Source organism: Chroicocephalus ridibundus, chromosome 26, assembly GCF_963924245.1.
Source record: "Chroicocephalus ridibundus chromosome 26, bChrRid1.1, whole genome shotgun sequence".
Lineage (NCBI taxonomy): Eukaryota > Metazoa > Chordata > Aves > Charadriiformes > Laridae > Chroicocephalus > Chroicocephalus ridibundus.
Window position 1 is genome coordinate 1,224,314 of NC_086309.1, and position 9,067 is coordinate 1,233,380.

Consider the following 9,067-nt stretch of genomic DNA (forward strand, 5'->3'; position numbering starts at 1 on the left):
AAGCAATATTGATAGACTCCCCCGATTTAGAACTGAGGGTGACTTCTGCTCAGAGTCCGGCACAGTTTTTGTTTGGAGAGCCATCAAAGGAAGTACAACATAATTGTTTAGAGGTAATTGAGACCCAGACTAAGGTGAGGCCAGACTTAAGAGATACTGAGTTAGAAAATGCAGAAGTGTTATTTGTAGATGGCTCCTCCCGTGTGGTGGAAGGGAGGAGAAAATCAGGATATGCCATAATTAATAAAAATTTAGAACTTATAGAATCAGGACCTCTGAGTCCATCATGGTCAGCTCAAGCTTGTGAGCTGTATGCCCTTTGTAGAGCCCTGGAATTACTACAAGGAAAAAGCGGGACCATATTTACGGATTCTAAATATGCGTATGGAGTAGTCCACACTTTTGGAAAAATTTGGGAGGAAAGAGGTTTAATTAATACCCAAGGAAGGAATCTAATACATCAAGAACTAATAGTGAAAATTTTAAAGGCGTTAAGAAAACCAAAGGAGATAGCAGTGGTACATGTGAGAGGACACCAAAAGGGATTAGATTATCAAACCAGAGGGAATAACCTAGCCGATAGAGAGGCCCAGGAAGCAGCCCTGAGGACTCAGGTCGCTAAAATTAATGTAGTACAAGTACAAGGAGACATTAGTGAAAAAGAACTAGAGGAGAAAGAAAAGAAATTTACCCCTGAGGAACAGGCAAAATTAGAGAAAATAGGAGCTAAGTTAGAACAGGGAAAATGGATGCTGCCCGACGGGCGAGAGATGTTGCCAAAAGCTTATGCCAGGCAAATATTAGAACGATTACACACACAAACACATTGGGGTACAAAGGCGATACGTGATCATTTCCTTAAACAATTTGGCTGTATTGGGATTTTTGAAATAGCAAAGCAAATCACGCGAGGATGTTTAACTTGTCAAAAAGTAAACAAGAAAGTGTTTCGACAAGCAGCCACGGGAGGAAGGAAAACAGCTTATAGACCTTTTGAAAGAATACAAGTCGATTTTACTGAATTGCCTAAGGTAGGGAGAATAAAATATTTACTAGTAATAGTAGATCATTTAACACAATGGGTAGAAGCTTACCCTGTAGCACGAGCTACGGCACAGATGGCAGTAAAAATCTTATTAGAACACTTAATACCTAGATATGGGATAATCCAGTATATTGATTCTGATCAGGGCACACATTTTACTTCTAAAATAATAAAATTATTATGTCAATCATTAGGTATTCAATGGGAATACCACACTCCGTGGCACCCACAAAGCTCAGGGAAAGTAGAAAGAATGAATCAAACAATAAAACAGCAATTGGCTAAATTAATGATTGAGACACAGATGTCCTGGACAAAATGCCTACCATTGGCACTATTAAACATAAGAACTAAGCCACACAGTGAGACTGGATTATCGCCATATGAAATGTTATATGGAATGCCTTACTCCCAAGGGATGCCCCTGGGGAACAATGTGGTTGAAGATTATAGTATCCAAAAATATATAATAACCATTGGAAAAAGGTTAAAAGAACTACGAGAGATTGGGATGATGGCTCAAACACCACCATTAGGATTTGCAATTCATCAATTAAAACCGGGAGATAAGGTTCTGATCAAAACATGGAAAGAAGAAACCCCATCTCCCCTCTGGGAAGGGCCTTTTCTTGTTTTATTAACTACAGAAACTGTCGGAGGATGTCGGAGTGGGAGACGGACCCGGAGTAACGATGGAATCTCAATATGAGTATGATCGTTCTCTCTTTATTCAAGTTTTCACAGAGTATATATAGACAGGCAATAAGAGCACGCGCTCGCGGCAGCTATATGATTGGCTTACAGTCTCTGTTCACGCACTGTCCATGCAGTTCATTCACAGATCAGATTGGTTACAAGAATTCACATAGAAAATTACTTAGTCATTAGCACAACATGTTTTCTACCTTCTCAGTCCCCGTTTTTCCCATGTACTAATTCCATCTTCTACCACCTGTTTTGCTCTTAATCTAATCTCTCATGGTAGGGAGGCTGGCTCACGTGACCATTTTCTCTCAGACACATTCCTACAGAAACGGCTGTGAGAACTGCTGAAAAAGGATGGACACGTGTGTCGCGAGTGAAAGGTCCAGTGAAGGAGTGGAGAGTCACATCTGAGCCCGGAGAAGCCAAGCTAACCATCAGACGAACTTAAAGAGACCTTCATCAAGAAGCATAAGCTAAGTTGCTGTGGGAATTTCATTGTAACTACTCCTGTAGAATTAGTGGACAGGGATAAATACCTATTAGGAAAGGTAATTTAGTCCATTGTGTAAACGGTGTTGTTTAGTTTTAAGAGCCAAGTGTTCTACATGTTTTAAAATATATCATTTTCCAAAAAAGAAGTCAAGGATCTAGGAAACAGTTTAGAATTTTTGTGCATTCGCTGTGGGGCCACCACTCCCCTATATAACCTACCATGGGTTAGGCTTTATTGTTGTCAATTTAATCAAAGAGTGTTTCTTGATTAAAGGTTACCCCTTAAAAGATTAAGGAAGAGGGCAAGACCGGAGGGGAACGAGTGGTGCGGCTTGAAAGGTCTGCCAAGGGCTGCAACCCCTTCGGGCTGTGACCGCCGATCACTATGGCCCTGACCGGACCTCTTCTGGTCCTCTTTGGGGTAAGCTCCTTGACTCTGGTTATGGCAAACAACTGCAGCCAGTGCGTAGTAACTACTAGGAGGGGACGGGTAAGTTCCCAGACTTTGGTTTATCATACTATTTATGAGTGTAAAGGCCAGAAAATAGGAAGCTGCATTTATAATCTAACCCAATATACTTTATGCAAAGACGAAGAGAGGATTGTGTGCTACGATCCAAAGGAACTCCCCTATCAATATTGGGTAGAAATGAAGACAAATTCGGAAATAGGAAGACTAATAGGAACAAGTGAGGTTATAACCAATTTAAGTACATCAGTGTCGGTAATTTTTGATGCGTGCGACATTATAGATGATGATCTAGACACTAATTGCGGGAGTTGAGAGTGGAGACGGTACTATAGTAATCAACCAAAATATATTTGCCCAGGGGGACACCAATGTGACATAAATCCTGATTATACACCTAGTCAAACAGGGAGATATCAATCAGCACACCTGTGTGGAAGAAGAGGGTGGTCTTGTGTATGTTGGGACACTGCAGGCTGGGGATATGATAGACAGTGTGGGAATTTACAAGCTTCAATCACAAAGATGCAAACAGATAGTAATTGTACAACCCGTACCTGCAATCTAATAAATTTAACCCTGATAAATTTAGAAATTTGGAAGCAAAAGAAAGTAAATAAAATTGGTCTTAAGATATATGGACCTGGAGAAGATCCGGGTGTAATTATTAATATCGAAATAAAAGAAAGAATAAGGGAATCGGTACAGCACAGACTACTATTTAACTCGTTTTATCATGAAATAGAAACAGGAGTGGAATATGAAATTCCCACAGTTGCTAAAAATCTATTTGTAAATCTTGCTGAAAACATTGCTAAGTCATTAAATGTAACTAATTGTTATGTTTGTGGTGGAACAAACCAAGGTGAACGATGGCCATGGGAGGCTATGGAGAGCAACATTAGTAATCCTCAAATATGGAAAACAATGGGAAAGGGTAACAGGAAACAACAGTGGGTACTTCAAACGAGTATAATTGGAAGGAGTTGTTGGCAAAATTTAAAAGAGAATGGAAAACAAGTAGGTGATCTAGAGTGTGAAGGAGGTTACCTATGGAACGAAACTCAGAATAAATGGGATAAGTGGGGGAGTCCATGGGAAATGAGTGATCGATTTAAAAATTGGACCAATGGAGCAAACATACCAAATGGATGGCCCACTCCTGAAGGACATCATTGGATTTGTGGTAAACTAGCTGATGCGTTTTTGCCACAAAATTGGACGGGATCCTGTGCATTGGGAATTATAAGGCCCAGTTTTTTCCTGTTACCTATAAATCGAGGAGAGCGATTGGGAGTCCAAGTGTATGCTGAAGCTGGTGAATTAAGAAAAAGGCACTATAAACGGAGTCTACAAATTGGACATTGGAAAGATAAAGATTGGCCTCCCGAAAGAGTCATTGCCTACTGTGGTCCAGCCACATGGGCAGAAGATGGATCCTGGGGCTATAGAACTCCAATATATGTGCTAAATAGAATAATTAGATTACAAGCTGTATTAGAAATAATTGTAAATACAACTGGAGATGCCCTTGGACGAATTGCGAGACAAAATACCAAGATGAGAACTGCTTTGTGCCAAAATCGCTTAGCCTTGGATTATTTGCTAGCACAAGAGGGAGGTGTTTGTGGGAAGTTTAACCTTAGTAATTGTTGTTTAGAAATTGATGATGAAGGGGAAGCTGTAAATGAACTTGTAAAAGAAATGAAAAAAAGTGCACATGTCCCAGTTCAGACTTGGACTGGAGTCGACCTAGAAGGATTCTGGGAAAACTTTACGGGAGGTGACTGGCTTACTAAAATCGGGATTGTTATATTGGGGGCATTTGCAGGATTGTTAATAATTCCATGGTTTATACCTTGTTTTATTAGACTAATACACTCAGTTATACAAGGAATGCAGATAGCTACAGTACCTGTTGATTCAGAACCTGGGAAAGAGAAAACTCTTTCCCTGATGATACTAAAGACAAAAGAAGATTGGAAACTAATACCAATTCGGCAAGTATTAACTCGGTTGGAAACAAAAACACGAATCAATGCCATAGACAAAGAAAATGGGGGATTGTGAAATGTGCTTAACTGATTCGTGTCAGCGTGGAACAGTGTTAGGGCCACAGGGTGAAGTGTGACCTTTGATTGTTTTGTCTGTATGGCCGCAGACGAGACGGTGTGTCTGTCGTGTCTGTGTTTTGCAGGAGCCACCTGGCGAACATTCTAGAATACCAACTTAAACCGGTCATGTTGTTATCTGCATAGTGACCTGTAAGAGGGGGATACACCCATTTTTGGCAAGGGCCAACCATTTTAGAGGCAGTTATGAATATGTATTAGTATAGGAGATATAAACCAAAAATGGGGTCTGTAAGGTGTGTGTCTTCGTTGGGCAGAGACTCCCGCCACACCCAGCGCTGTTTGCTTGCCTTTATTCCTTTAATAAATTCTAAATTCTAATTGGAATCCTGTTTGCGATTAAATCATTTATCACAACGCTATTCATGTTTTTGGCCACATGGGCACGCTGCTGGCTCATATTCAGCAGCTTTTTCACCAGGCAGCTCTCCAGCCACTCTTCCCCCCCAGCCTGTCGCGTTCATGGCGCTGTTGTGACCCCAGCGCTTGGCCTTGTTGAACCTCACACCATTGGCCCATCGATCCAGCCTGTGCAGATGCCTCTGCAGAGCCCTCCTTGTGGCCAGGCAGGAAGGCAGATGCCACCCTCTGCGGCCACTGTGCTCTGGAAGAGCCTGGGGGGCAGCCCCTGGTTACCCAAGGCAGGTGGGCACCCTCCCTGCGCTGTGCTGGCTCTGCGGGGCACTGGGGTGGGGACTGTCCCCCCTTCCCCCCAGGGTGAGGAACAGCCCCTCTGAAGCCCACTCTTGGCACGTGCCACACCTGCAAGATATTCTGCAGCACCTTGCTGAATCTGGAGGCAGGACAGCTGAGCACCAACGTCTCCAGCGTGCTGTCTATGGCTTTGGGGATCTGCAAGGAAGACAAAGAGTTGTGGCATTGGCTCCTGCTGTCCCTCTCACCCCCAGGAGACGGATCTGAACTCCCAGAGCCAAGGGAGGACTCCTGCGCTGCCCCGCGGTGCCCTGGAGAGACCCAGGGGCAGAGAATCTGCTGCGTGCAGAGCAGCCCACGGCACTGGATGTGCCCGGGCCCACAGGAAGGGGACAAAGGGATGAGGGTGGGAAAGTGCCGCAGGTGACGCGCTTCACTCGGAGAGAGCAGCACTGACACACGGACTGATATTAAAGAGGGATTTCACAAAGTCTGACAGTCAGTGCAACAAGTGTTTTAACAAGACTGGATGGCAAGGCACCCTTGGTTATTTACTGCACAGAGGACAGGGTCAGACAGAGCTGTCAGGGAGACCCTGAGAGGTTCCGAAAGGGCCCCCTTTCTTTCTAAACTCCTTCTCAGAGAGGAGTCTGAGTGCAGCTGGATCCCATAGAATCACAGAATCAGAGGGTTGGAAGGGCCCTCTGGAGATGATCCAGTCCAACCCCCTGCCAGAGCAGGGTCACCCAGAGCAGGTGGCACGGGAACGCGCCCAGGCGGGTTGGGAATGTCTCCAGAGGCGGAGACTCCACCACCTCTCTGGGCAACCTGGGCCAGGGGCTCACCACCCTCACAGCAAAGAATTGCTTCCTGATCTCTCATCTAATTCTCCCCTCTTTCAGTTCAAAGCCATTCCCCCTCGTACCATGGCTCCCCTCCCTGCTCCAGAGTCCCTCCCCATCTCTCCTGGAGCACCTCTAGGGACTGGAAGGGGCTCTGAGGTCTCCTGGGAGCCTTCTCGTCTCCTGGCTGAACGCCCCCAGCTCTCTCAGCCTGTCCTCACAGCAGAGGGGCTCCAGCCCTCAGATCATCTTCGTGGCCTCCTCTCGACCCTCTCCAACAGGTCCACGGCCTTCTCATGCTGAGGACTCCAAAGCTGGACCCAGCACTGCAGGTTGGGTCTCACCTGAGAGGAGTAGACGGGGAAGTAGTCACGTTTCTGTTGCCTCAGTGTGTCTGTTGCACGGAGGCAGTCCAAGGAACCCTCAGTGAGCCCAAGGAACCCCGTAGCAGCCCTTCTCTGAAAGCCCAAGAGGTGCCATGGAGCCACTGGCCAGTGTGACCACGCGCAGGCACCTTGAGAGCTTTGCTCTGCCCGAGCCGGCTGGGTGTGGGCATCTGGGCAGCCTCCTTGAGGGCACATGGGCAGAACTAGGGGCAGGACGGGAAAGAGGTGGATAAGGACGAGTTGTCTTGGAAATTCCAGATGGGGGGTGGCTGTCTTTTTGTCATCGGAGCCCCTAAAGACCTGATCATTTTCCCTTGCAGTCCCCTCAAGCCAGACCCCTCCTCATACGCACTAGTCCCCTCTGAACCCCTCTGTGGTCCTGGGCTTGCCTCAGCCTGACCCAGTAGCCCCACGGAACCTCTCAGCACCCCAGTGTGCCTTTTGATCTTCTCTCGAGGCCTCAGTTTGCCCCAGGTCCCTGCAGCACCCCTCTTTAGCCCCCGGCCCCTTCCCTCTGAGCCTCAGGAGCCCTCCCTTGATCTGGGGCCAGCAGAGGGCTCTCGAGCACAGTCCCACCGCAGGACTCCTCCATTTGCCCTGTAGCTCTCTTAGCAGCACTCTAGTCCACTCAGGAGCCCTCCCGAGGCCTCCATTGCAGCCTGCACCCCTCTGTGGGACCTCAACCTGCCCCCGGGGGATGCTGTGTGCTATGAGGAGCCCCGGGCCAGTGTGACCATGCTTTGCTCCATCTCTGTGGTGGCCTCTGAGGGAGGATGGCACCCAGCAGGGTGCAACTCTAAGGGCCACAGGCCTCAGCGTGCCAGGAGCTGTTGTCTTCCAGCACGGCACTTCTGGGAGGCCCTGTTGGCCTGTGGGGCATGGCGGTAGCAGTCGTCTTCTGGTACAGCCCTGCTGTGTTGGTGCCCAGGAGGTGCCAGGAGCTGTAGCACGGAATCATGGAATGGTTTAGGTTGGAAGGACCTTAAAGATCACCCAGTGCCACCCCCTGCCCTGGGCAGGGACACCTCCCACCAGACCAGGTTGCCCCAAGCCCTCTCCAACCTGGCCTTGAACCCCTCCAGGGATGGGGCAGCCACAGCTTCTCTGGGCAACCTGGGCCAGGGGCTCAGCGCCCTCACAGGAAGGCATTTCCTCCTGATCTCTCGCCCAAATCTCCCCTCTATCAGTTCGAAGCCATTCCCCCTCGTACCATGGCTCCCCTCCCTGCTCCAGAGTCCCTCCCCATCTCTCCTGGAGCCCCTTTAGGGACTGGAAGGGGCTCCGAGGTCTCCCCGGAGCCTTCTCTTCTCCAGGCTGAACCCCCCCAGCTCTCTCAGCCTGTCCTCACAGCAGAGGGGCTCCAGCCCTCCCAGCATCTCCGGGGCCTCCTCTGGCCTCGCTCCTCTGAGGGGAACGGAGGGTCCCGTATGCAGGCCGGACCCTTCCCACAGGGAGGTCTGCTGCCTCCCTGGGGCCCGTCTTAAGGATATAGCCAGGAAGCTTCCTGGCCTGATACGGCCCTCCGATTATTACCCTCTTTTGATCTTCCAGGCAGACAGTGAGGAGCTGGAGAGCAGAAGTCTGAGGGCAATGGAGAAAGATTGCAGGGCCTTGGGGCGGCTTGTCAAGGCTTCGGGAGCACAAACTGTGTTCTCCTCTGCCCTTCCAGTTGTGGGGACTGGCAAATGGGTAAACAAGAAAATCGGACAGATCAACACCCGGCTCCAGAACTGGTGCTACGAGCAGGGCTTTGGGTTCTGTGATCGTAGTTTGATCTGCAGGACGCCGGGCCTGCTCGCTAAGAATGGGAAAAGCCGATCCCGAAAGGGGAAAAGGGGACTAGGCCAAGAGTTAGCAAGGCTCATGGACAGGGCTTTAAACTCGAATGGAAGGGGGAAGGGGATAAAACCAGGCCCACTAGTAACGAGCCTAGGGATAAAGGGCCAAGGAGGGGGGTAGCTCAGCTCAAGCGCATCTACACGAACGCACGGAGCATGGGCAACCGACGGGATGAGCTGGAAGCCATTGTGCAGCACGACAGCTATGAGGTAGTGGCCATCAGGGAGACCTGGTGGGATGACTGTCACGACTGGAAAGCCGCGAAGAACGGCCTTAAGCTCTTCAGAAGGGACAGGCAAGGAAGGAGAGGCGGGGGTGTGGCTCTGTACACCAGGGAATGTTTTGATGGTATAGAGCTAGATTGCAGTGATGATAAAGTCGAGTGTTTATGGTTAAGGACGAAGGGGAAGGCGAATAAGGGAGATCTGGTGCCGGGAGTGTGCTATAGACCACTGGCGGGAGAGCTCACCAAGCCTCTCTCCATCAGTTAGCAACAGTCTCGG